This window comes from Amblyomma maculatum, chromosome 1 (genome assembly GCF_055883805.1).
Source record: "Amblyomma maculatum isolate TAMU_Amacu chromosome 1, ASM5588380v1, whole genome shotgun sequence".
NCBI lineage: Eukaryota > Metazoa > Arthropoda > Arachnida > Ixodida > Ixodidae > Amblyomma > Amblyomma maculatum.
The window spans coordinates 426971172-426996033 of NC_139344.1; the positions used below are offsets into that span (position 1 = coordinate 426971172).

General features: G+C 46.2%; 1 protein-coding gene across 1 annotated transcript in view; it reads left to right on the top strand.

The window, feature by feature from the left end:
* The first annotated feature begins 1627 nt into the window (after positions 1-1627).
* The window catches only part of wts (serine/threonine-protein kinase warts), a 79582-nt gene continuing 56347 nt past the window's right edge, over positions 1628-24862 (top strand). Inside the window, exon 1 of the mRNA XM_084599422.1 lies at positions 1628-2115. The gene's annotated coding sequence lies outside the window, so the exon portion shown is untranslated. The remainder of the gene's footprint in view (positions 2116-24862) is intronic.

Consider the following 24862-nt stretch of genomic DNA (forward strand, 5'->3'; position numbering starts at 1 on the left):
TAATTATATGTAGCACTGCAACGAACGCCAATAAAAGAAGTCTAATCTTGTCTATCGTTCCTGCCATCTGCAATCCCACACTTGAACGAGCGCCAAGGAACGCCACGCGACAGGATCGATGGTGTACTACCGTCCAAACGCACACGTGTCGCAGAAAATGTGGCAGATACTGCGCTTCTCCTTTCCTGCAAACCAATTTAATTTTATGCAGCACTGCAACGAATGCCAACAAGAGGCTAACGATGGGAGGCAAATTATAGGACTCGGAAAGGTAGGCTTTCGCCATTCTCCTCTTAAGAGACCCTCTATTTTTTTTTTTCTGATGACGTCAACAGGATGATTGACATGTGGAGTCCCGTGAAGAAGTGAGGCACTTCTCGCGGACGCACGAACGGACACGCTGGCGACTAATGAGCCACAAAAGGCTTTCGCATTAAAATGAATGATTGGCTTCAGATACGGAGCTTTTAGTGTTTTCTTTTGTACAGCAGCGTACACATGAAGTGTGTGAGACTTTTTTGCCCTTCAGTATTCGCGCAGCATCTGGTTTCTGTTTTCATTCAAGTTATTGGCACGGTTTCCATAAAGTAGCCAAGAGACCATAGCGTCCACGTCTTGCGTAATGTCACCACTCTTAAAAATAACGCAGGTCGTCGAAATGATCCGGAGCCCTCCACTACGGAATCCCACATTTGTCACGTCCCCTTGGAATGTTAAACCATATAAACAAAGCAACCTTTCTCATGTGATCCAAGACCTGTCCGACTTAATTTGTGCTTCATTCGTATCTAGCTTCGTGGTTGGGGAGCGACTAAAATATCGATCAGTGCGTTTTGAACGTCTCAGTTTCGGAAGCGATCGTCGCTAGAACAAAGCAACCTTTCTCATGTGATCCAAGACCTGTCCGACTTAATTTGTGCTTCATTCGTCTCTAGCTTCGTGGTTGGGGAGCGACTAAAATATCGATCAGTGCGTTTTGAACGTCTCAGTTTCGGAAGCGATCGTCGCTAGTCTTGAGTAGTGGAGAGCCACGACAACAATGCAAAACGCGGAGAGATGATGCAAAATTTTCCTGGAATATCTTGCCGTACCTCCTGGGCAGGATGCATGCGTTTTGGGGTGCGCGAGTGAACCGACGAGCCAGTGCGTCTCGGTATGCCGCGAGCGTGGGTGCGGAACAAGCCGTGGTTTGTTGCACGTCCGCTCCAGTGAAAGCTATTTGTGAACACGAAAGAAGAGAGCGAGGCATGTAAGACCAGAATGAGCGCAGCGCGCGTGCACGCGCTGCGTAAAAGCCAAGGGAGAACGGGGCGGTTCGTATTTCGTCGACGCCGCGGTATGTGATCGACACATCGGACGACGCATATGTCGGCATTTCGCAAGATCCGCGAGGGAAAGAAAAGAGGGAAGAAAGCATCGATTGTGCAGCAGCGCGCAGTCAGCAACGAGGAAGTGAGAAGGACGGACGTGAGACTATCGGAGCAGCCGTGTCGGCATTTGCAGCAGCAGTAGCCCCCTTTGATTTACGCCGTCGCGGCGGCAGTGTCCGAGAGGCGGCAGCGGTGTCGCCGCCGCGCGGCCAAAGAAAGCGACCCTCTCCTTTATCTCGTCGGCGAGAGGAAATCGTGCAAATCCGCGCGGCCGACCGGCGGCAGACCGGCGGAGTCCTCTCGGCGAGTCACGTGTCGGCCCCAGGAATGCGAGGCACGCAGGGGGCGGAGCGTGCGTCAATCAAGCGCGTCACGTGACCGCACTGGAATGTCAACAATGTGGAAGGTGGGAGGAGCTTGTACGCCACTCAAACTTGGCTCCCGGGCGCTTGTTCATGGATTCCCGAGGAAACTGTTTCTGAACGAATACAGTAGACAGTGACCATGTCGCGGTGTTTTCGGCGACGGCCAACGGCCCTGTGCTGTGCTTGAAGTGTTTTCGTGGTGAAGAAGCCGGCCGACCGCTCTAAGGATACCATGCCCGCTCGGTCCTACGTGTAAATGATCTGCGCCGTGGTCCGTCGGAGACCATGTTTGGAAGTGCAGTGCCGCGCGTCGTTGTGACTAGTGCACGTTGTGGTGACGCTCGGTGCTCTGGATTACACGTATCCCGGTAACCACGTAGGTAGGTGCGAGCGCCTTTCCTTGGTCTTGCGCGCTGTCCGCGAACGCGCTTTCTTGGTGCAGCCCGGGCGGTGAGGGCTAGCCAACATGGCGACTGCCGAGGCAGCAAATTGGGGTTGCCCGTGCGTTGTCTCCGAGCGGCCGCGCAGCTTTCGGAATGCACGGCTCACATCGGCACACTCGACGGCACGATGCTGAGCGACGCCGTACTATCCGATCGCTGCCCGTGGCACGTGCACGGACGCCGACCGTGCGTGCCGCGGTCTGCTTCGGGATATCACATTACCAGTGGTGCAGCGCGCTTTATTTTGCGCCGTGCCAGCAGATTCGAGTCCGTAATGTGCGCTGTGAAGCAGATATTCAGATATGTGCTTTCTGTTTCAAAGTGATATTTGTTTCCTGTCGACGCGGGCGCGCGTTGAAGCGCTCGCTGTCGACCGGCAGAAAGTTTATTCATGCTAAGCCTAACGGCGACTCGGTTTCGCTCGCGACGCGCTCGGTTCTGCCGCGTCGGGGGCTCGTGGCACGCTCAGGACGGCCGGGTTTTCATACGCGCGTTGTCGGCACTCACGATTGGGCCTCGCTTCGGCCGCGTGTTACCTGCTCTTGGTCGCAATGGAAACACGCAGCAGACAGAAGGGAAGTGCAAGCGAAACAGAAAGAAGGGCGTCCTCGAAGGCACTAAAACAGTGCTTGACCGCCGCCGAGTGGCGTTTTCCGCGTTGCCGCTTTCGCGGAAGCTATTTCATGACGTGCCATTGCGAACGTTACAAACGAGTGCAAGCAGCGCGGTTGGATCGGGGTTCGCATTAAGCTCGTGCACACATGAAGTGTCAACAGTGCAGCCCAAAACACGCGCTCGCAGTGAGCTGCTGCACTGTCCGTGAGTCACGCAGTTGGCTTGGTCGACTCGCGTCGCTTTGTTTGTGCGCGCTTTCCGTTTGATCCTTTTTATATTTTAGGTTTTTCTCTTCCTAGCAGTGACAAGCAGCAATCTGTCTCCTCTGTGTGTGCTGATTGTTTATGTCGCGGCCTGTGTTCTCTCTATTCGGCCGGAATCACAGGGCCGTCGTCGTCCATCCTATGGGACTGTCCGTGAATAACCTCGGGGCAGAAATTTTCTCCTTGTCGCTGGCTGGAACAAACGACTGCGGCGGCAAGAGTCACGTTTTGAACAGTTTCTGCGGTCGCTTTGACGCTGCTGTGCACCAAGAAAGCTCTAGCTTCTGACGTTGGGCGAGTCGCGTTCACACGCTGTACAGGGTGGAAGAATGCGCGCACTACCCTTTTGCGTTTATTCGTCATACCATCGCAGAAAGAAAAACAAAAATTCAGCGAAGCGCTCGCTAGTCTCGCGTTTCCGAGTTCCAAAGCTCTTCTAACGACGCTGGCACGTCGATAGCGCACGCGTAAGCAGCGCGAAAGAGTGGTGTCGTCTTACGGGTAGACGTGTGTTCAGCGCTGCTTTTTCAGTGGCCCCATTCTTCGCCCAGTATACGCTAGCTTCATGTTCGTTTGTAGGGGGATGCGTTTGAGCTGACACTTGGATGACAGACGCGAAATAATAGACCCGCGTAGGCAAACGTTTGGGCGCAAGAAGCGCTTGACACCGCGATAGGGAAAATCGGAGAGCTCTTGGGGTTGCATTAGTGTGTTGAGTGGCGTGCTGAATGAGAACTTACTATTTCACATGTGAGTTGGTTAGGATGACTGTGTTGTGCTGCTTAGTGGTTCTGAGATTATCGCAAATTCGCAGTTACAAATGTAGAATGGTTTGTAGCAATTTGAACAGCGAATGTCGTTGACCCTTGGATATAACTTGCTTGTATCCGCTTACAGCTGTTAGCTCATGCATAGGTTTTTGCAATTCAACGTTCATGACACAGTGTGAAGCAGACAAAAGGCAAGATATAAAAAGCCTGTAGATTCTTATTCACAGAGAAGTTTTCTTCGGGAAGAGTCTGAAATTCACAAAATATGCATACATAACACGTATACTGCGCAGGAAAGAATAAAAATGTCATGTGACTGCCACTTATGTGAAAATATTTAGGACAGGTGAGATGCAGTATGGCATGCACGGCCTCATACATGCTCCTCACCTAGCGGTATCCTTGCATTTACAAATATGTATACTAACTTGCTTAACCTTTCACATACAGTGCTCCTGAAGTGGGCTTTATTATGCACAAGTTTATATCCCTGGTTGTAACAAGGTTGTGCCACTGTCCAGTAATAGACGGGAGAAATTGAATGGCTCTATCATTCTATGTGTGGGCATGCTGATTACCTATGGCAGCCTCTAAGTTTGTGCAGCCAATGTTGTATTGCTGTTACCCAATATGGTGACTCAATGGCTTTGGTATTTAACTCGCCCACAGGTTTCAGTTGAAGCCATGCCAGCAGCATTTCAAAGGAGGCGAAATACAAATGTGCCTTTGTGTACTCTGCAGTGCCCATGCACAGTACATAAGCTCGAGATGCCACTAATTGCATCTTGTAACCCATGTGGAGCCTGGAGTTGTTTAAACACAATATACTTTGCCAGATATCACTGTTAAGCTTCCATTATGGCATTACTAAGTGGGTATAGGAAGAGAGATCGATCAATCGTTACTGTCTGCTGTGTTTACGACTTGTGGAAAGTTACTGTGAGAAAGGGACACAATTCCTCTTTGCACATCCGGCGAGCCAGCCTTGCCTTGTTGCAAGTCGGGGCGTCTTGGCAGATGCTCAGAGCAGAAGTGTACCAAAAGTGAGTGATGAGTTACTGTGGTTATCATTGCCTGATAAAGAAAGTTTATTTGTGTTAGGGCTGGAGTCGAGGCTCACTAAAACGTTCAAAGTTGAGGCCTTTCACTTGTGTGTTAACACAAGCGTGACCAGAGTTGTCACTGGTTGCTGCAAGTCGCCAAGCTTATTGCATTCCAAAGCTCTTGGACAGCAACAACTGGGATTTGGTTCTTCTAATTTGTTTATTTTTGCGAAGAGATTTCTTTTTGTGCTCATGCAGTGCCTAAACTGCCCGCCCCAAACTCTCATGGAAATTTAAGGCACTGTTCAAGGTTATGCACTCTCTCTTGCATTGCAAATTGTAGAAAAAAGGGGCTATGAAGCAGCACAGGAGTGACAGGACTAGCGCTGTATACTCAAAAATTTTATAACGAACCAGCAAACACAGGCCAATGTTTTAATTGATTTACTCACTCTATTTTGGGATTGTCTTTTCAGTAATCGCTCCTAACACTCTTTCACTCTGCAGTAAGCAATTGCTAATTGAATTTGGGTGTTTCTTGAGGGGGTGCACATTTGCATAATGTTATTTTGTATGTATGTTAAGCAATAAGGGATAGCCAAGTCATGTGGGATTGCTGGATACGTTTTTGAAGGCTTCTGGTGTTCTCTCACGGCTGAAAAAATCAGGAACCCATGCTGTAGGTGGCTTTGGCATATTGGAAAGGTGGCCACCGTGCACTCAAGCCGCATATGTGGAGTGCTCCACATACTTTTGATGGAAACAGTGTGCTGTCATACCAGCTGCAGTGATGCGGCTTGAAAGATGCAGGGTACCTATGGGGCAGAAACGTGGAGGCTAAAAGAAGGGTTCAGATGAGGACACTGCAGAGAGTTACGGAAAGGAAAATGGGTGGTGTAACTAAGAGATAGGAAGCGTGCAGAGTGGGCCAGGGGAAGAGTGTAAATCAAGGAGATGAAATGAGAATGTAATGCGAATGGAGGATAGCTAATGATGATGATGACAACATTGTGTTAGTCGGAGTATGCATGCCTGTCGATAGCCTGGAAGTGGCCGGCAGTGTTACAGTTGATGCCGACCCGATTTTGGCATAGCACTGCAGAAGCTATGTCGATAATTTTTTTTTTGCTTAGAGAAGTTGCTGATATTAGCACATTCTTGTTTGCTGTGTTTTTATAGCTGGCAGATGTGGTTCCACATTAAATGCACATAGTTTGAGTGAAGCCATTCTTTAATCTGAGCGAATGCATTGAAGGGGTTAAAAAAAATGGGCCTATTGTACAGGCACAATTGTGATTTGCATGAGCATTTTTATGGTAGTTTGCAGCACGTGGTTGTGCTTTTCAATCTGTTGATTAGAGATGTCGTAATGAATTAGAAGCGAGGTGTAACTACCTTCTGGCCATTGCTTTTGGGCTGCTAGACTGCCATCACAATATCACTACGTGAGCCCCTGCAAGTGTGCACTCAAGTAGTGAAAATATTTTTGGCTGAATAAGCAAATAGCTGCTCCTCTCTCGAGTGCACCAGCAGCATGGGCACTGGACTATATGCAGTGCTAGTTGCTCATCCAGTGTGCAGTCGAAGTTGAGATCGCCGTGCTCTGACTCTCTTGGTTTGGCCGACGTGTGCACATGAGCAACTTTTGGGGACACCACACAGGAGGAGGCTGTGCAAATTGAGATTGGCATGACAATAGCATTGCAGAAAACTAACTGCCAAGAACCATTATGTTTGATACATGGTGTTTAATGACCCAGAGGTGCACACGTGGTAGAGGTCCATTAAAAAGTGCAGCAGCTGGGAGTCGATTCTGCACCTTCGTTCTCTCAGTCAGGCCACTGCGCCACTACGGCTTCCATCTACCCAGACTCTCTCCCTTTTTTAACCTAACTGGTGGGCTAGAATGAAAGGGAGGTTCCACTTTTGCCATATTGCTTGAGAAGCGTAGACGAAGGGAGATCCAAACTTGGGTCTATGTTCCTTTTTTTATTTTTCCACTTTCTATGAAAAAGCCAGCTTGGATATTGCGCTGTTGTGGCTCGTGAGTAGTCAATCTGTTGGTCCCTGTGTCATCTAGGTGGAAAAGTTGGACACAAAGAATGTCAGCTTCAGTCAATGTCGGTTTCACTTCCTCGTTGATTCAGGCAAGTTTATCCTTGTTTTAAGCCCGCATTAGGATGTTGGCAGGAGTTTTAAAGCATGACTTGTAAACATAACTTGCATGCTGGCTTATCTTGTATTTGCATTCAGTGTAGCATGCAAGCAGGCCCTTGAGGATTATCTTCCATTACTTGGATTTTTATGTGGAACTGTTTGTTAGCAAGTATGTTAGTGCTGGTCTGTACAAGAGTTTTGTGAACAAGAGCTGCATTGTGGCTGAATTGTGTGAGGGATCATTCCTGGAAGCATGCAGTAGTTTGCTAAAACAGAGAATGTGGCTGTGCCAGTTTAATTGATGGGAAACATGCAATCATGCTAGTTCCTGAGCATGACCAAAAGGCTGAAATATGCTGCCTCTGTATATCTGCCTTTTTTCAGCATAGAAGATATTACTTAGTGCTCTTTTTAATTGCAGTTCTCTTCGTAAATGAAAAAAAAAAAAAAAAAGCTTTGGGGGGACTGTTCTTAGCCTTAACTACAGTGTATCTGCAGCACTTTCAGCTAAATGCCTGATTGTGCCTCGAGTCTAAAAATTTATCTCAGCAATCGGAGAGTGAGCATAGGGTATAGTGCTGCTGCACTCTATCAGTGGTCGATGTGTGTATGACTGTTCTGATGGAAGGAAGCTTTTTGATGCATTTGAATGTATCCATTCGCTCTGCCTTAGACAATTGGTGTCCATTGCTGAGGATCCCGTCAGAATGTGGTTTCAGTGGAAAACGTTGCCATAAGCTCACTTCATTTGTACAGTAATTTGCTTCTTGTGTTCTTTTCAACCAGACAAGCCTTTTTATTTTTTCCTTTGCCCTTATTTGAATTATGTGGACCATTTTACAATGAATTTACTCTAAAGATTCATCTTCATTTCAATACTTTCATCCTCTTTGCTTACTGTTAGTGAGAGTGTGTACCTCATTTGGAAATGCCTGGGCAAGTTCTGAAAGGAATTTCGTAGCTTGGTAGAGGGTGCGAAATTCAATGTCGGCATGAGTGTAGGCCTTGACGGGGTTGCTTGCATAAACTAGGTAGCCTAAGCTTATATTGGAACGTGCGATGCATTATTTGGATACTTTGAAATTTTTGTACTTAATTTCCTCTCTTGTACGGCCTTGCAGTCTTAGCTGACTGTAGACAAGCATAGAACAAGATGAGCGGACCCAAACACTTTTTATGCAACTGCACACTAAATTGAGACAAAAGATTTGGTCATTTGTTTTGGAGGCGTGGTAAAAACGAGGAAAACGAAAAAAACAGCACATGCCCACAATGAAAGAACAAATGCCATAACCAAGCACCGAGAGGTGCAGCCGACATGTAACAGCTGCACAGAATTTCTCTCGAGAAACCTTTCACTCATACACACATATCATCTGCTGAAGTTACTACAGTCAAATCAGGGTGCACCTCTATCCCAATGTGGTTAACAACGCTTGCCGCTCTGGGAATAGTAAGATCATTCGTGATTTTTCTGATGTTTCGCTTCGATGAAATTAGGAGAAACCGAAGCCTTTCTTTGCCATTCAAGCCATGTTTAACTGTAGTGTCCTGAACCTTCTTAGCACTCAAACAAAATTGGGCAAACTTTTGCAGAGAAAAATGAAAGCTGCTGTCTCATTTCAGAGTCAGTGTTATCTAAACTCTGTTGTACGCTTTGACTGTGCGCTCGGCCACTGAAGGAAATCTTTTTCCAAAGTTAGTGTCGGCTTTAGAACAGGGTGGTCATTAGAGTTATAGTTCTGAGCATCATTCGTGTCAGTTACTGTGTATGGCAACCTGTTGGTAGTTGTCCAGCTGCTGCTGAAAGCATGTTGGAATGTGCATGCAGCGGATAAAGAGAGGGACCTTATCTGCGGTTCAGCATGATAGCCTAAGCAGAGAGCAGTTGGTATGTGCTTTGGCTACTCAACTTGTTAACATTGATTGTTTCAGAAACGCTTTGAGGAAATGAAAGCATTATGTGGCAAGGTTGGTGTAATGGGTAGTAGAGATAGATAGTGGTTTCCTCTTTCCAAACAGACCTTGCAGCTTGATGAAGCATAGAATAACACTGCGCATTCTTGCCATGTTTTTCAGACATGTGATAGCGGGAGAGTTTTGTGGCAGTAAAAACAAAAGGAATTTTTACGTGCTGTTGTAATAATGGCAGGTCATTCCATTCTCTTTTGTACTCTTTCCCATCATTATTGGTTGCTTGTCATCAAGGAGTGTTGTCGGTTGTTTTTTTTTTCCACACGTTTCTAGTTTGAATAGATGTATTGATTAATGACACAGTTGTCATTTTCTGAATGCGCTTTGGGAAAACAGGAAGCCTATTCGCGGGTATTTTTCTCAAGCTACAGGAAAGAACCTCGTTCACATTTCTGTTGCACATAGGGCTTTCTAAACTACCACTGCAAGTACCTTGTGGCTTTGTTTTATTCTCTATACAAGGTATTGTGGGAAAAATGTGAGGCTGTTTATAGCACCTCTTCTTGGAAAAGGCATTTGGAAAGTGCTCAGTTGAAGAAACAGGCGTGGCATAAAAGGGGCTCTTTTTGTTGGCATTGCTGCCTGTCACTGCACTCCCATTGTTGCATCCCTGCTGACATTTCTTTGATATATCCATTCAGGCAAGGGTGCACACAGCTGTCGCTTGTTCCAGCTGTGAGAAGTTGGGGGGGTTTCTTCTTCTGGAACAAGTGAATAGGAAGAGAAAGTGACAATCTGATTATGCCCCTGACTGCAGGAGGCCTGTGTGTCATAGAGCGGCACACAGGCCAACATTTTGTCTTGGAACAGTGCTGCTATGGTTGTAGGTCTTAACCAAGGGCAAGGTTACGCTTGGCACCACACAGTTGTGGGAGTGGAAAAATGGGCCAAGCATTGACAAGCTCTTGGTGATCAAGCTTTTGGGGCCTTTTGTAAACGTTGGTATGTGCCATGCACCTTTGTGCATTTTTTTTGCTACACATTATATTCCTTTTATCACTTGCTGTTGAACCAGTCAGGCTGTATTTGATTTGTCACACCGCAGAAAGTAAGGCATAAAGGAATGCAGATTTGTTCGGCTGCCTTTGCCTGACATCTTTCGACTGCATGCCACTTTAGCTAGCGTCAGCTTCTGTGCATTAAAATAGAATAAAATGCTCTGACCGATCAGCAGGACCATGTGACCCGATCAGCTTCCTGTGTTATTGATTTTGAAATGCAATCCCTAGTCTTCTGTGAATTGAATGCCTTTGTTATTGGATCCACGTGAGGTTTTTGTTCTTGACTTCCCTTTGCGTGCTGACTTGGCTGTTGTAATGAGCTGGGTGAATGGAAATTAAGGCACTGCTTACGTCTAAGGGCTTGTGCCTGATGCTAGTGCATGAGTTAATTGTTGCAAGGCATAACCAAAAGTTAGTTTGCAGGCTGATGCCATCATGCTGCCTCTCTTGAGAAGCTGTCGAAACAGTTTTGTATGCTGCTGCTGAAATGAAAATGACATTCTGGAAATGTGTTGTTACTCAGATTTGTTGCAAGAAGTTGGTACATGAGCACCTTGTTCACATATTGCTGTCCATGAGCTTAATTCGGTTCTTGGCCCGTCGTGAATGTTGTGAAAAAGATACTGGGCTGTTGTTTGTTCTTTGTTTTTCTGTGTTTTCCTGTCACGAAGCTTCCTTTATTTGCGGAGTTGTGGATTTAGTTTCTGCATTGTTGTGCGCTGATACTGTTTCTTTACTTCCATTATGGGCATTGCAGAGAATACACATTTATCTTTTTTTAAGCCTGTAGGTCTCCACCTTGCCCTTCTCTTTTTTCTCTCTCTAAGCGCCTTGGGGACCTTTGTAAGTGCTTGTAGCCAATGTTGTAAGCTCTAGCCTATACTAAATCAAATTCAGTAATACAGAATCAGCATTCCTGAGGTTGCTTCGTTTTGGATTCCCAAATGAAGGTAGTTGCTGCTTGATGTTGTTTATGTGTGTTTGTGACTGATGATGAAAATCATGAGGGCTTGCAAAGCAAGGATGCATGTTTATATGTTCTGCCTTGTGCAAGACTAAATTGCTGTTTAGCACCTTGATTTTATTCCGACGTGGGGGTCAAGATACACATGTTAGAGGGCATTGTTGGGCTTCATGGGATTAATGGGCTTACAGTTCACAAACCAGAGACCTTGAGAGCAGAATGGGTAAGGAAAGAAGAGATTTTAGTTGCCAGCATGTGCAGAGAATGCATTACCGATGGTTCCTTCGGTTTGTGAGTAAATTTCAACAACAGGGAAGCATAGCAGAGTGTGGCAGGGAATCGATAATGCAGTGCAGTCGGAGAAGGTGGGGGGTGGGATCAGGGAGTTCCCAAGTATGGGATCGCTGCAGCTACTGCAGATCGAGGTCAATAGTCAGAGCTGGTCCGCAGTGGACGTCAGTTGGCGTGATGATAATAGCTTTTAATTTTTCCTGATGGTCATGCTTGATGTATTGCTTGCTTGCTACAGCTGTATATCTGCAAAAACCTTTGCCATTACTTCATTGTTAAAAACTTCTTTAGTAGTATGATAGTTTCTCTTTTTCTCATTCTCCTTGCTGCCCTCTGTGGGATTAAAACGGCATTTCTTGTATCACTGAAAAAACAAGGAATGCTTGCTATAGTTGGCTGCCTTTCTTCTTGAGAGAAAAGTGAAGCGAGTGTGTGAGCAGGTTTTCATGCATGAAGCAATTCATAGGGACACCTAATTACATGATTTGTTGGCAGTACTACAGCATTTGAAGCTGTTGCTGCTTTTACATTGAGTTTTACATCATTTTGCTGTGTTTGGGTGCCCTTTGCATGTTTGCGTGTGGTCTGCGCAGAACCAAACATCGCCTCGGGGCCTCTGGAGTCGGATACGACTCAAATCTGCAGTAACCATCACACACGTTTCCTCCATGACAGAAAGTATGAAAGTATTCCGCTGTCAAAGCTTTTTTATTGGTTCATCATAAACAGCTGGACTATATCCACTGCGGAGCAAAGGCCTCTCTTATATTCCTCCAGTTAACCCGGTCCTATGCAAGCTGCATCTGCTTGACTGCTGTGAGCTTCTTAATCTCATCCGCCGACCTGACTTTCTGCCGTCCCTGTTACACTTTCCTACCCAATTCGTGACCCTTATTGACCGTCGGGTATACCCTCTTTGCACTACATGCCTTGCCCTGCCTTTGCCCATTTCTTCTTGATTTCCAATAGAATGTCGTTAACTCCTGTTATTTCTCTGACCCACTCTGATTTCTGGTTACCTAAATGCAGAGCTAACCACTAGACCAAAAAATTAATAGTTCAAGAATTTTGATGCATATGGCTTGTTTGGCATAGCTAGAGATAAAGAAAGTTTACAGGATTGCAGGCTTTGGTTAAGAGCTTAATGGCAAAAGCCTTTCCACCTTGTTTTCTCCTGCCTCTTCTTAGTACCTCTTTTCTTATTCCTCTACCTTGTGGTGTCGCTTTCACTCCTGGCAGTTATGCGGCCAACAACATAGTTTTTCCCCTATGATGCTTCTGATGCTATCACATAAAAAATCATGATGTGAAATGGTGCACAAATATTTGAATATTTCAGATGTTGCTCTGGGCTACATGTGTGTGTGCGGATCGTGCACTTGTAAGGCTTTGAAATGTTTGCAGTTAAAAGGTAACCACAGAGGTTAAATGATGGTAGCTTTGGTTGCTGTCTTTGACCTTTCAAGGGATGGGGCTTTTTGACTCCAGTTCACAGTAACCCCCTTCCCTTTCACACAATGTTGCAAATTTGGAACCTGTGAGGTATTTGAGTGAATAAATTAATAAATAAACATTGCAATTTATTCTATACGATAGTTCATGTGCATTTACCGGTTCTAGCTTGCCGTGTGCCTCTGTCTTTTCTCACAAAGTTAGATTTAAGAGAGAGCTTTTTCTGAGATTGAGATGTTCTGCATTCCTCAATCTCCAGAATGGAAAGCCTTTGACAATGGAATAATGTAGCAGTAGAAGAACCTGGAATGCTGCAGCACTTTTGTAGTGGAATTCTGCGGCAGATGTTTTTTTTTTTCCCCACTGTCGTTTGGCAGCATTCTTAGTCAGGCAGTAATCCAGTATTCATTGTCACGACTGACTGCAGAGTCTGCAAGCTTGAAGCCCGATTCGAGCCTGACTGACAGTACTGAAATTCTTGCTGCCTTTCACAAATTGGAAAGCAAAAATTAGTTGTGGTTTAGCTCTGGTTAACCCTAGTTTAATTGGGAAAGCAACGGCAAAAGCTTCTTTTGCCTGCTACATTATTCCCCTATCAAGCCCTATCAGTGTAAGGTGCTACATTATTGGGGTCACTTGAGCTCATCCTTTTAAGAGTATGATGTGAGAGCGTAAGCTACCAGCCCACATATAAAGTCGTGCTTCTACCAAGCCGCATGGACGAATCTGCCTGTTGTAGGAGTACCGAGAATGCAAACGGTTCTGGCTGGCTGTATCTGATATCACCATCCTATATGAAAAGGAGCGACCCGAGTTGGCAGCTCCTCCCCATGGCATAGGGGTAACGTGAATTCAAACGTCATGGCAGGCTGATTTTTTTATGAGGAGACCGGAGCTACGCCGGTGTAGCTGTGCCTCTTCATGGCATAACCGCACCCACCCGAGATCTCGCTTTGGCTGTTGTAGTATTGCTTTCACAATAAAATTTGTCTATTGTAACTTGCAGAATTGAGGGCATTATACACACCGAGGCCTTGCTGCCCTTAGGTCTATGTGATCACCGGACTGTGCTGTTTACTATTTTTCATATGTGCCATTCTTTCCGCTGCGACACTGTGTCTAGTGCCAGATTTTCATCATTTAAGCCAGAACTATCCTGCGCTGCAGAAGTGGGCTAATAAGCGGTGGAGAGGAAGGTAGGGAATTGTGTATTATATGTCGAGGGAAACTGTGCAGCTAAAGTTCTTGCGTGTCTGTTCTGTGAAGCAAAACAGGACCAGTTTGGTGCCAGCAGAGTTTGCCAGTTAGCTTTTATGACTGCAGCAGAGTTTACTTCGCTTTATTTCATGGTTTACCGGAGTGTGAGGAAGTAGTGACCCCTTAGCGAGAGAGAGAAAAAGGGCCGGCTAATATCAACAACAGATGCCGAGTATTAGATATTTTGAAGTAAGAGAATTGCAAAGTTACCAAATAATTGGTTTCGTGCTTATAACCTATTTTGTTATGAACCGTCATTGAAACTGAGACTCTGTCAAGGCTGCAAGCAATATATAATGCGTAGGCTCAGCAGGATTAGAAGGCGAAGGCCAGAATGCCTGTTGACAGTATCTTCTGTTAGTTTCCTGTTTGACTGATTTGTAGGATATCTATACCACTGAGTACTCAAAGAAAGGGCATATCATGGACTAACTTTGAGAGGGACACAGCTGATGATTTGTTTTTCCTGGCAGCATTACCGTGTCATTTTCTTTTGGGCTATAGTGCTTTCAAACATATTTCCTTTATCTCCAAGAGCAACTGCCTAGTATACTTTGTAAGCAAATTAAAATATTTTGTACTGTGATGCACTTTACATTATAGAATGGTAACCTCCATAGCAGTCTGTGAGGGCTTATTACCTTTTCTTTTTAATTTAAACATTGTTTGCAGCACTAGGATTGGTGGATGTTTGTTGGTCTGTGCAGGCATTGACAGACCAGGTCACTATGATTTGGTAATTGTGACCCTTTTTGGCTAGCAGAGAAGCACAGTTTGTGAGATAATATCTGCCTCACTCTGCATTGTTTTGCCTGCTAGCTCACAGTGTAGCCTGCTGTGCTATATATAGGAAGAAACTGCTTTTGCGAGAACATATTTGAAATGTGCCTTTGGCGAATGAAAATGAAGACAAGTTTATGCCACATTTAAGATGTTTTCAGTCGATGCGGAAAGACCATATGCGAAGCAGTGTTTGTCAGATGCATGTGCAAATCCTGCTTTAGGTGTGTAGCTGTCCTGATTTAGGGTTGGGTGCTGCCAATGCGTGTACAGGTGTCGAAGATCTGACATACCTTCTGATTGTGCTTTTGGTTGGAGCTAAGGTCATTGTCTCTTTTAGGAGGCCAAGCTTTCTGAGAACATTAGTGCTATTTTTTGGAGCAGGATAAGGTCGCATTGCTTATTTTCACAGTGTTGCTGCTTTACAGCATTGCGTCGTCACTGTTTGCAGAGCATGAAGTTAATTGACTGAGGTGCATAGTTTGACTTAAATAAAGCTGCTAGACATTGAAAGTGGTAAGGGAATGTTTTCAGCTTGTGGTGATCAGAGATCTGGACTGTGAAGATGAAATAGGTAACAGGACAAAATGGGGTTCATTTGTCATAATAGAGGCATACTGGTATTGCTCTAAAGAAAAGTGTACCGTAAAAACTTATTTTTAGGGAGCTCAAATGTTTTATGTAAAATCACATCAGAACATTGTGTCGATACTGAATTTTGTGCAGCAGAGGTGGTAAGCGCCTTAGCATTCTTTTTTGCCGAAATTATTTGTGGTGCAAATTTTTTCGGAGGTAATTAGGCCCTGACAAAAATGAGGTCATTCAGAGAATAATGATTGCATCTTGCCATTACTCACCTGTGGGGTTGAATTGTGGGGGATAATTATAAAAGGCTTGAGGTGAGATACAAAACAGGCAACTGAGAAAAGGAGAGGTGGAACTAACTAACACAAAGTTACGCTGAGGACAAAGTTGGCTTTTATTGATAGACTACAGTATTCTTCTAAGAACCGAGATACAATGCCCACTTTAGCTAGACCTTCGAAAAACAAAAATAAAGGCGTCGCCATTGCCTATCGAATTCGCAGGTTAACTGCATGCATCAACACCGATTTCCTTTTTTGTGTGTGTGTATGTCCTCCACCACTCACAAAGTCCTTGGAGTTGAAGGGAGGTGTTCGCGGTACCTGTTCAGCTTCAAAGGAGTAAAGCTGCTTATGCAGCTATCCAGTGTAGAGAACTTTTCAATATTTTTTCCATGTTAGAGAATGCTGTCTGGTTTTATTTGTTAAGCAAGTGTTTATAGGTTTGCTGAGGACTTAATTCTGCAAGAATGTAGTAGCAGCATTATAGTAAGTGTCCTTGGTGACATAGAACGAACGAAATTGGCACCTGTTTAGAGAGTTGTTGGTTGGCAGCTCTCTCACAGAGGAAGTAAATGGAAATGTATTTCAGTACTGTGCAAACACATAAATTACTCTGCCTCTGTCTTCAAGCTTTTACCTTATGTGCAGCAGGTTGTTACACTGTGTAGATGCGTCGCTGTATGGTTTAGACTTTGCACCTCTGGTGAATTGAGGTGCCTTTAATAGAAAGCCCTTTGAGGAGCAGCGTACTAGTGCTGGCAACTGCTTTTCAAATTTTTTTTTTGTGCGTGTCTGTGTAATAGACTCACAGTTAGTGTCAGATGGTGTCAGTTGTACTGAACCATGCATGCAATGACTGCTTGTGTAGCTAGAGTGCTGCCACCTCTGTTGCATGGAAGGGGGGGGGGGGGGGGGGTCATGCATAAGCGTGCACTTGCAGAACAGTGGTGCCATGCATGGCTTGTCAACTAAATCGTGTGGCAATGGTAGAGGCTGTTCTGCCCGAATAACATGAGAGTATTCCGCACAACTGTTTCTGCCTATTGTTGTCGGGGCCTTTTAGATAGGTGAAAAGGGCTTTTCGCATCACAGAGGAGTGCCGTATTTACATTATAGGTACAAATTCAGGAAGGGAGCCTTGCTAATTATAACCTGTTTGATAGCGTATGGGTAGGACCCTTTAATTTTTGTTAGCTAGAAACTGATTGTACCTGATTCCTTCTACATACCAAGCCAATTTCTGAAACAGTGTATTGAACCAGATTTTATCCTAAAAAAATTAATCTTCTAGACGTTATAGAATTTTCTCGCGCAAGGTTGAAAACAGCTTATGAAAACTGGTTCATATTGTATGCATACTCTGGAGGGGTTTTCTCATCTAAATATCATCTTAAGTTGCTTCTTAGCATTCCTAGTGCGTGGTGCTATTTATTTTGAGCATAAGTGGTGAAAGTATGTTTTAGAAGCAAAGAAAAAAAGACAACATGGTGAACGCTAAAGTTCTGCCTTTGAAGGATATGACACTATAGCATAGGCTAATAAAACACCGCGTTAACAAAGTCGTATAAACATGCCTGTTTGGCCTAGGGGTAATGTGAATGCAGGAATGCAGGTGACGTGAATGCTGGCAAGCCGATTCTGATATCGCCCTCCCATATGAAAGGAAATGCCTGAGTTAACAGCTGCTGCTAAACGTAATGTTTGGCAACCCTATGCCCATCCAGTCAGTGTGCGGCTGTGTTAGCTGCCAGCTACCACCTGCTAATTCCATGCTCGGGATTTTGTGCTCACAACGCCGACGACGGATTTCCAGTGAACAAGGCCTTTAATGCTGCCACATTATTAAAAAACACACACAATATGGACACTGACTTGATGTCTTAGGGACGTCATCGTATCATGTTTTGGCCATTCTAACGAAGTCCTGCTCCAAAGCTTTTGTACATTTTAGAAATTTGGGGCGGGGAGAGTGGAGGTCACATATGCTCTGCCTTTGGGTATGTGACGAGGCACTGTTTACGGCTCCCACCTACGCCTGCTTTTTTGGATCCTCAAGCATGTATGCATACACTTTGTGACTTGCTTAGCCACAAACCTTATAATTTTGCCTCCGTTATCTCGGACTTACTCATTAACATGTCACATTATGTGCAAGAGCAACCGACACTGTTGTAATAATAATAGAAATAATAGACACAACGGAATAGTTGTAAGATGTACAAAAAAAAAAAAATCTTTTAAGTTGTTAATGTAATAGCACTAACAACCTAACCTAGACAGGAATAGCAGAAAGGTAGGCTTAAAAATCAGTATGCAGAAGACTAAGGTAATGTTCAACAGCCTCGTGAAGGAACAGCAGTTTAGCAAAGCACTAGAAGTGGTAGACAAATATGTCTACTTAGGATAGGCAGTAACTGCAGATCCAGACCATGAAAGGGAGATTGGGATGGAGCACATTTGGCAAGTATTCACAAATTATGACTAGCAGCTTACCTGTATCACTCAAGAGGAAAGTATACAACAGTTACATCCTACCTGTACTCACCTATGGGGATGAAGCGTGTAGGTTAATGAAAAGGGTTCTACTTAATTTAAGGACAACATAGAGGGCTATGGAATAAAAATGGTAGGTGTAACGTTAAGCGATAGGAAGCGTGCAGAGTAGGTCAGAGAAATAACCCGAGTTAATGACATTCTAGTGGAAACCAAGATGAAGAACGGGCATGAGCAGGGCATGTAGTGTGTAGAGAGGACAGCCAATGGTCGCTTAAGGTAACAAACTGGATTCCAAGGGAAGGAGAGCGTAGCAGGTAATGACATTCTAGTGGAAACCAAGATGAAGAACGGGCATGAGCAGGGCATGTAGTGTGTAGAGAGGACAGCCAATGGTCGCTTAAGGTAACAAACTGGATTCCAAGGGAAGGAGAGCGTAGCAGGTGGCGGCAGAAAGTTGAGGGGCAGATGAGGTTAAGAAGTTTGCAGGGGTCAAGTAGATGCAGCTAGCACAGGACCGGGTTAATTGGAGGAATATGGGAGAGGCCTCAGCCCTGCAGTGGGTATAGTCTGGCTGATGATGATGATGAAATAAGCCATTTCCATGTTTTGTAATAAAATAGGGAGCAAACATTTAGCATCTAATATCCTGAACAAAGAAAGGAGAGAGAGAAAGGTGCATGGATGGCAAATTGTGTTTTCCTCTGCCAACTTCCATAACTTATTGTTGAATAACCAGGTTTATGTCTGAATTATAAGCATTACATGTAATGTTGAATAATTTTTTGCTTCCTGAATTCCGGGAAAAAGAGATGAAACTAAAAGTGACGGGTCCTTGTTATAGTATCATGGCTAGGTGTGGTTGTGAACGCATAGCCTTTGGACTGGGTTTCTGATTTTGTTTCAGTCCTTTGCGAGGGCTGCAAGGAGCATGTGTTAAAGGAGTGACCAGGTGTACAAGTGGATCAGTACTGTGTCACCATTTTCTTTTTATATTTAAAGCACATGTTTACATGAGCTTTGAGTTTCAAGAACAGCATTTGGTTTCCCCTGTGTAACATCAGGGCCATTGTATGCCCGTTTTGAGCTTGCATACCCTGACCTCAGCACAGTGACATGAAGACGTTGACTGCATGAGGAGTTCTGAAAGCTCAGAGCAACCCTGAGTGCTCACAACATTTAATGGGGCTGAGTGATTTATGGGATACAAGGAAGAAAAAAAAAGAAAATAAATTTGATTGCTAGCTGTGCTTGGTAGCGAGCATCAGGCCGCATTCCAAACCTGCTCCTCATTCCAGAGTGGCCACATATTGCTGCATTGATTAAGTTACTGGGGTTGGGAGGGAGGCCCTCTGCAATGTTCCTTTTCACTCAGTGACAGGTGACCTGCCCCTTCTGATGGCATGTTGTGCATTCCAGTCATTCTGAGCTCAGCGTCCGCTTTCTGTACCATGTCATTCGTTTGCAGCCCTCCGTCAGAGGTTTAGGGTCATTGTATATATAAAATGATGCTTATTTGATTATGACTTATGTGTTTTTGAGTGCGCCAGGAATTTCATATTGCTGCTGCTTGTGCCACCAGCACTACAGCATTTACCGCACTCATAACGCAGTGATATACACCATTCAGTATTGTGGAAACGGAAATGAAATAACTATATATGCCCAGCTGGCAGCGCACAGAGTGCTACAGTCTAGGCATCTCCATTTTTGACTGCTGTTTCGTGCCTTCAGCGCTGTAGTTTCTTATGTAATGGATCCGGAGCCAAATGAATGTGCACTGGCGATTGAGCTGCTTTCAAATTGTGCTGTGCAGAACAGTTATTTGGGTTTGAGAACCTTTAGCTGTCCTGTGGAGTTTGGGCAAATCTATCCTAATCCTTTTATTTCTTGTACTTTTCCTTTCTTTTTTCAACAGCCTTTGCTGCATTTTCGATTACTTCATTAGACAGCGAGCTTTGTCTGCATGGTAGCATCATTCTCTGTGCTTTTAGGTGTTTGAACAAGCAGATTGAGGGCAGTGTATCCATAACAGTCCATCATAAATGCCCGTTATGGCTGTCGTACTTGCCATTTTTTTTTTTTTTGTCCTAGCATTAACAGTATGACGGAGCCATACAGACGTGATATCCAAGCGTGAAAGAACGTTAGGTCGAACGCGTCTTTGCCATTGAATTTGAGTTGGCAAAAAGATGCACAGCTCTGGTCATCGTTACCACTGTGGCGTTGCTTTGGGAGGGTGCATCACATGAAACGAATACTGACTGAGTTTTCCGTCTGCGCTAGTTGCGAACCCCAGATGGTCAAAATTAATACGACCCGGGGCTCTCGAGTGCAGTGACTCGTTCTCTCTCTCGGCCCTTTCGCACTCGGCTTCGTTGCCTTCTACGGCGCGGTTCACCGAGAGTGAAGCATCAGTTGCCGTGTCATTCTCTAAAACAGGATTCTCTCTATTTATCGCTCTCTCTCTCGTATTTATTTATTTATTCATTAATTCGTTTTGCAGCGTGACCACGGACTGTGGCGACGCTCATGTGGAGGCGTCTTCCCCGCTAGCTGGCAGTGTTTCTTGGCCATAACGACGACGCTGCAGCCGCGTCCTTGGGCGGACTCTGGGTTGTGTCTCCGCGGCGGGAAAATAACACTAAGAAAAGGTGGATTAGATAGGGTCGTCGGCGCGGCCGACCCGGCAGATAACCACGCGGGCCCCGCTAAATAATCGCGGGGCTTGCGGATGTGTCGGCGGGGATGTACTGGGCGGCCGCGGGGAATGTTCCCGCTATCTTGCCCTGTGTGCGTGTGTGTGTGGGGGGGGGGGGGGGAGGGGGGATGTGGCGGAGCACTGCGAACGATGAAAACATTGCTTGCGCACCGGGTGTGAAACATTTTCTGAAGCGGTCGTGCGTGCGTGTCGCGGCCTCGGGAGACAAAAAAAAAAAAGAAAAAAGAAAAACGGTGTCGCCACGGTTCCCGCCAGTGTGGACAGACGACGGCTATGCAGTGCAAACCCTCCCGGATGCCCCGGCTGCAGCTGCCCTGGGCGCAGTGTTTGCAGGTAGCACTGTGATTTGACGAGGAACGGCTCTGTTTCTCGCAGTTACAAATATTGTTGCGCGTTCTGCGTTGAGGTGCAAAGTGCCGAAAAGGGCTGCGTAAAGAACCTGCCTCTTGTGGAGAGGGGAGGGATGGTTTATGAAAAATAAAAAGGAAGGAAAAGAATGTTGCCGGCAGCGGCAATCGCTATCTCACATCTTAAGCACCTTTGCTGTAGCCGGCGGAAAGAAAAGGGCCAGCGGGGAGCGATAGCAAGTACAGGATGATCTTTGTGCATTATTTGCAAAATGCAAAAGGTAGACTAGATCGCATCGCTCGCGCGCAAGTGTCCAAGCACTGTCCAGACAGCACCGCGCGCGATGCGCGGTCCGGTCCGGTTGTTGCTGACCGAGGTGGTCGTAGGTCACCCGGGGCGGGGCGAGTGGTTTGCTGCTGGAAAGTAGCTGATGTGCGGCGGTGACGAACTCGTCGGCTTGCTCACTGCCGCGTACGCCGCAGTGACCAGGCGCCCACCGGGCTCTGTGAGGCGCTCAGTGAACTCACGCATCGTGCACAGCAGCGAGGTGTCACGGCCAGCCGTCTGCAGTAAGGGCGGTGCGGGAGTCGCACAGCAGTGCGCACGTGGACTATGAGGGACCATACATGGGCGGTGGCGAAGTAATGGCCGACAGAGTTGAGCATAGCTGACAGCAACAGAATAAAGACACTAAGTAGCCATATCAGGCCAGCGCAAAACGCGTATACGTCGTAAATAAACGAAACTTTGGTGTTGTGGATGCATGTCGAATGTTGAGCTGAACGTCAGGACAGTGTAGCGCCGAGAATATTAAAATAAGGATGCAGGCGCGGGCATCGAGAAATCCTAGTAATAATTATCCTACCAGAAGAAATATATTTAGGTGAAAGGGAGAAACATCAATGATCAGTTTAATGAGCTTTGGCTGAAGAGCGCCATGGCACAGTGTGCTTTGGGTGTACACCAAGAACTGTCATTTTCGCAAATGTCACTCCAAATAAGCTGCATGCGAGCCGAAATGGGGTTGTATTTCAAATGTCTAAAGGAGTAGTCGTTAGTGGTATGCTGCGTTTCCTTTCATATGACCTCAACCTATCCATTTGCGTGGTCAGGTGGCGATCAGCCGGAACGTCTGGGCAGCCCCGGTGGGTCCACAAGGTTTTTCCCGACCTGATACCGGAAGGACGCTTGTGTGGCAGCACAGCGGATACTGCATCGAAATCCGAGTACATTGAACTAGCTGCTGCAGCAATTCCTTTCCGATATGTAAAGCGAGGTTAAGATCTGTACGCAGCATGCGTTGTTCGCGCCCTCGTTGAAAGCTCGGCTCAGTGCTAAAGTCGATCTCTGACATGGTCTCGCATAGCAGCGCTCCGCGAGGAAGGAAGACTAGGAGGACGATCCCGCGGCGGAGCCAGAAGACCAGGTATTTGCCATGTGTACTGGGGAGAGAAAGAAAGAAAGAGAGAGGAAAAAGAGGCTGGCCCTTATCGGAAGCGTGTATACTCAGCCGGAACGTCGATCGTACCGCTTTCACTCGACCATTGGCTAAACCATGCATGCTTAAACACAACTTTACTATCCTTTTTTTTTTTTTTTTTTTTTTTTCGCTTTCGTTCTGCCCGAAATACGCGGCTAAATGCTCATAGTGGGGCTTGCATATTTCCGAGATACGTAGTCATGGCACTTTTCATGGAAGCGCATGGTGTCTTTGGACGGTGAAAATTGATGGTAAACAGTGGCGACAGGTTACGGCTGTGGTTGCGTGGGCAGAATGCGGGTCTTGTTCGCGCCTGAGCCTGTCCCCAGCCTGAAAAGCTACCGTTGTTGCACCCCGGATTGTTGAATCTCGTTTTATACACCCGGCGGAGGCCATACTCATCAGCGAGATTGCTTAAGCCCCGGAAGTGATCTGGGCGGGTAAGATAGGCTGGGGCGAACAGAGGGCCGGAAATCGAGCGCATGATTGATAACGGTCTCGAGCGGGTAGGTGGTGGTGGTGAAAAACATTTATTAGATAATATTTACACGAGAGAGAGAAAAAAAAAGGGTGGGAGGCAGGCCTTAAGGGCCAGCCTCTTACAAAGTTTAGGAGGGGCCCCTAGTCCGCTACTCCTGTGGCTTCCGCGGCAGCTCGGGCCCTAGCCACGAGAGCACGTTGGCTCTCCGAGGTAGAGCAGCCGAGCAGGGCAGCCTCCCAGCTCTCTCGGGTGGGTGAAGGGAAAGGGGAGTAAGCGGGGTGGGCATATTCGCCCTGCTTTGCGTCCGCATGCACTGCTCCGTGGTCACAACGCGTGGCTCCTCGGGGCTTTCTCCCCGCCCTGGCAGAACATGTTCGACGTTCGCCATGGTTGTGGTGGTGAAAATATTTTAATGAAAATGTTTGGGAGGTTGTAGCGTTCGCCATCTTCGCGTAGACGTCGGAGTTGTTCGTCCCGGTGGCCCGAGTGCGCGGGTGTTTGCTCGTTCGCGTTTCCAAACAGCTGGGCGAGTCGCGCTTACTGTCCGGCGGCTCTGCTTGCGCGTCGACGAGGTCGAGCCTCCAGCACCGCGGCGCAAGGGTCGCTCTCTTCCAGCCCCGACGGAGGCGCACCTGTGCCCGCGCGTTGCGTCGTCGGCTGCATTCTCGCTTGTCGAGGGCGGCGGACGCGCGCGACGCAGACCCTCGACTGCGGTCTGCGCCGTCGTCCAGCCGTCTCCGTTTCCTGTCCTTTATCATGCGAACGCGGCCCTCGGTCGCAGGGCGATAATTGGCGCATTGTTCGCGACACTCTTGTCCCCCACTGGCGAAGGGCGTCTTCATTTCGCCCTCGCAGCATATGTGAGGCCACCGGGCGGTTCTCGGCGAGGTGTGCGATTCGCCACAGATTCCCCTGCCTACGATGGCCGGTATAATTAGGATAACATAGAAACAGTACGTTGCATTTAATAAGAAACACTCGAACGTATCGTCGGTTCTGTCTGGTGTCCCACAAGGTTAGGCCCCCTGTTCTTTTCATAAATAATATTGTACATGAGCACAACGTGAAATGGTTTTACGCCGATGATTGCGTGTTATATACCCCGTGGTTAACTCCATGACGTTTCAAATAAAACTCAATACAGAGTTGGATATCTTGATGCAATGATGCAAAACATGGTAGATGACTGTTATTTACCAGAAAAGTGTTGTGATATCTGTGACAAGAAGCAGCGCTTCATGTTCAACTGCACCGCGAATTGAAATTTTTTGCCACGTGTTTCCGTACCTTGGTCTGCACATATAATGTGAGGACCTTCGCTGGGACCATCATATTTTCCGCCAACTTCAACAGTGCGATCACAAAACTTAGTAATACCTCGAGTGGACATCTCGGAATTCTTCAAGTAGCACAAAGACAATAGCGCTTGTCTCTAATTCAGCCCATCCTTGAATATGCTAACGCCGTTTGCGGCCCGTTTACGGATGTGAACTTTCATCAAGTGGAAAGGGAGCGCAGTAAGGCAGTAAAGTCTATTTTTAACGAATTTGGGAGGACGTCTGTTAGCGAGCTTATTTCAAAAGCAGGACTAAATCGTGTTCCTGAACGTAATAGAATTAGTCGTTTGCGTTTCGTGTTTAAAATAATGAAATGATCATTTAAATTTCGACAGCTCGCAATGCTTAACTTTCTCATCTGGTTATGCCACAAGAAGTCCGACATGCCCT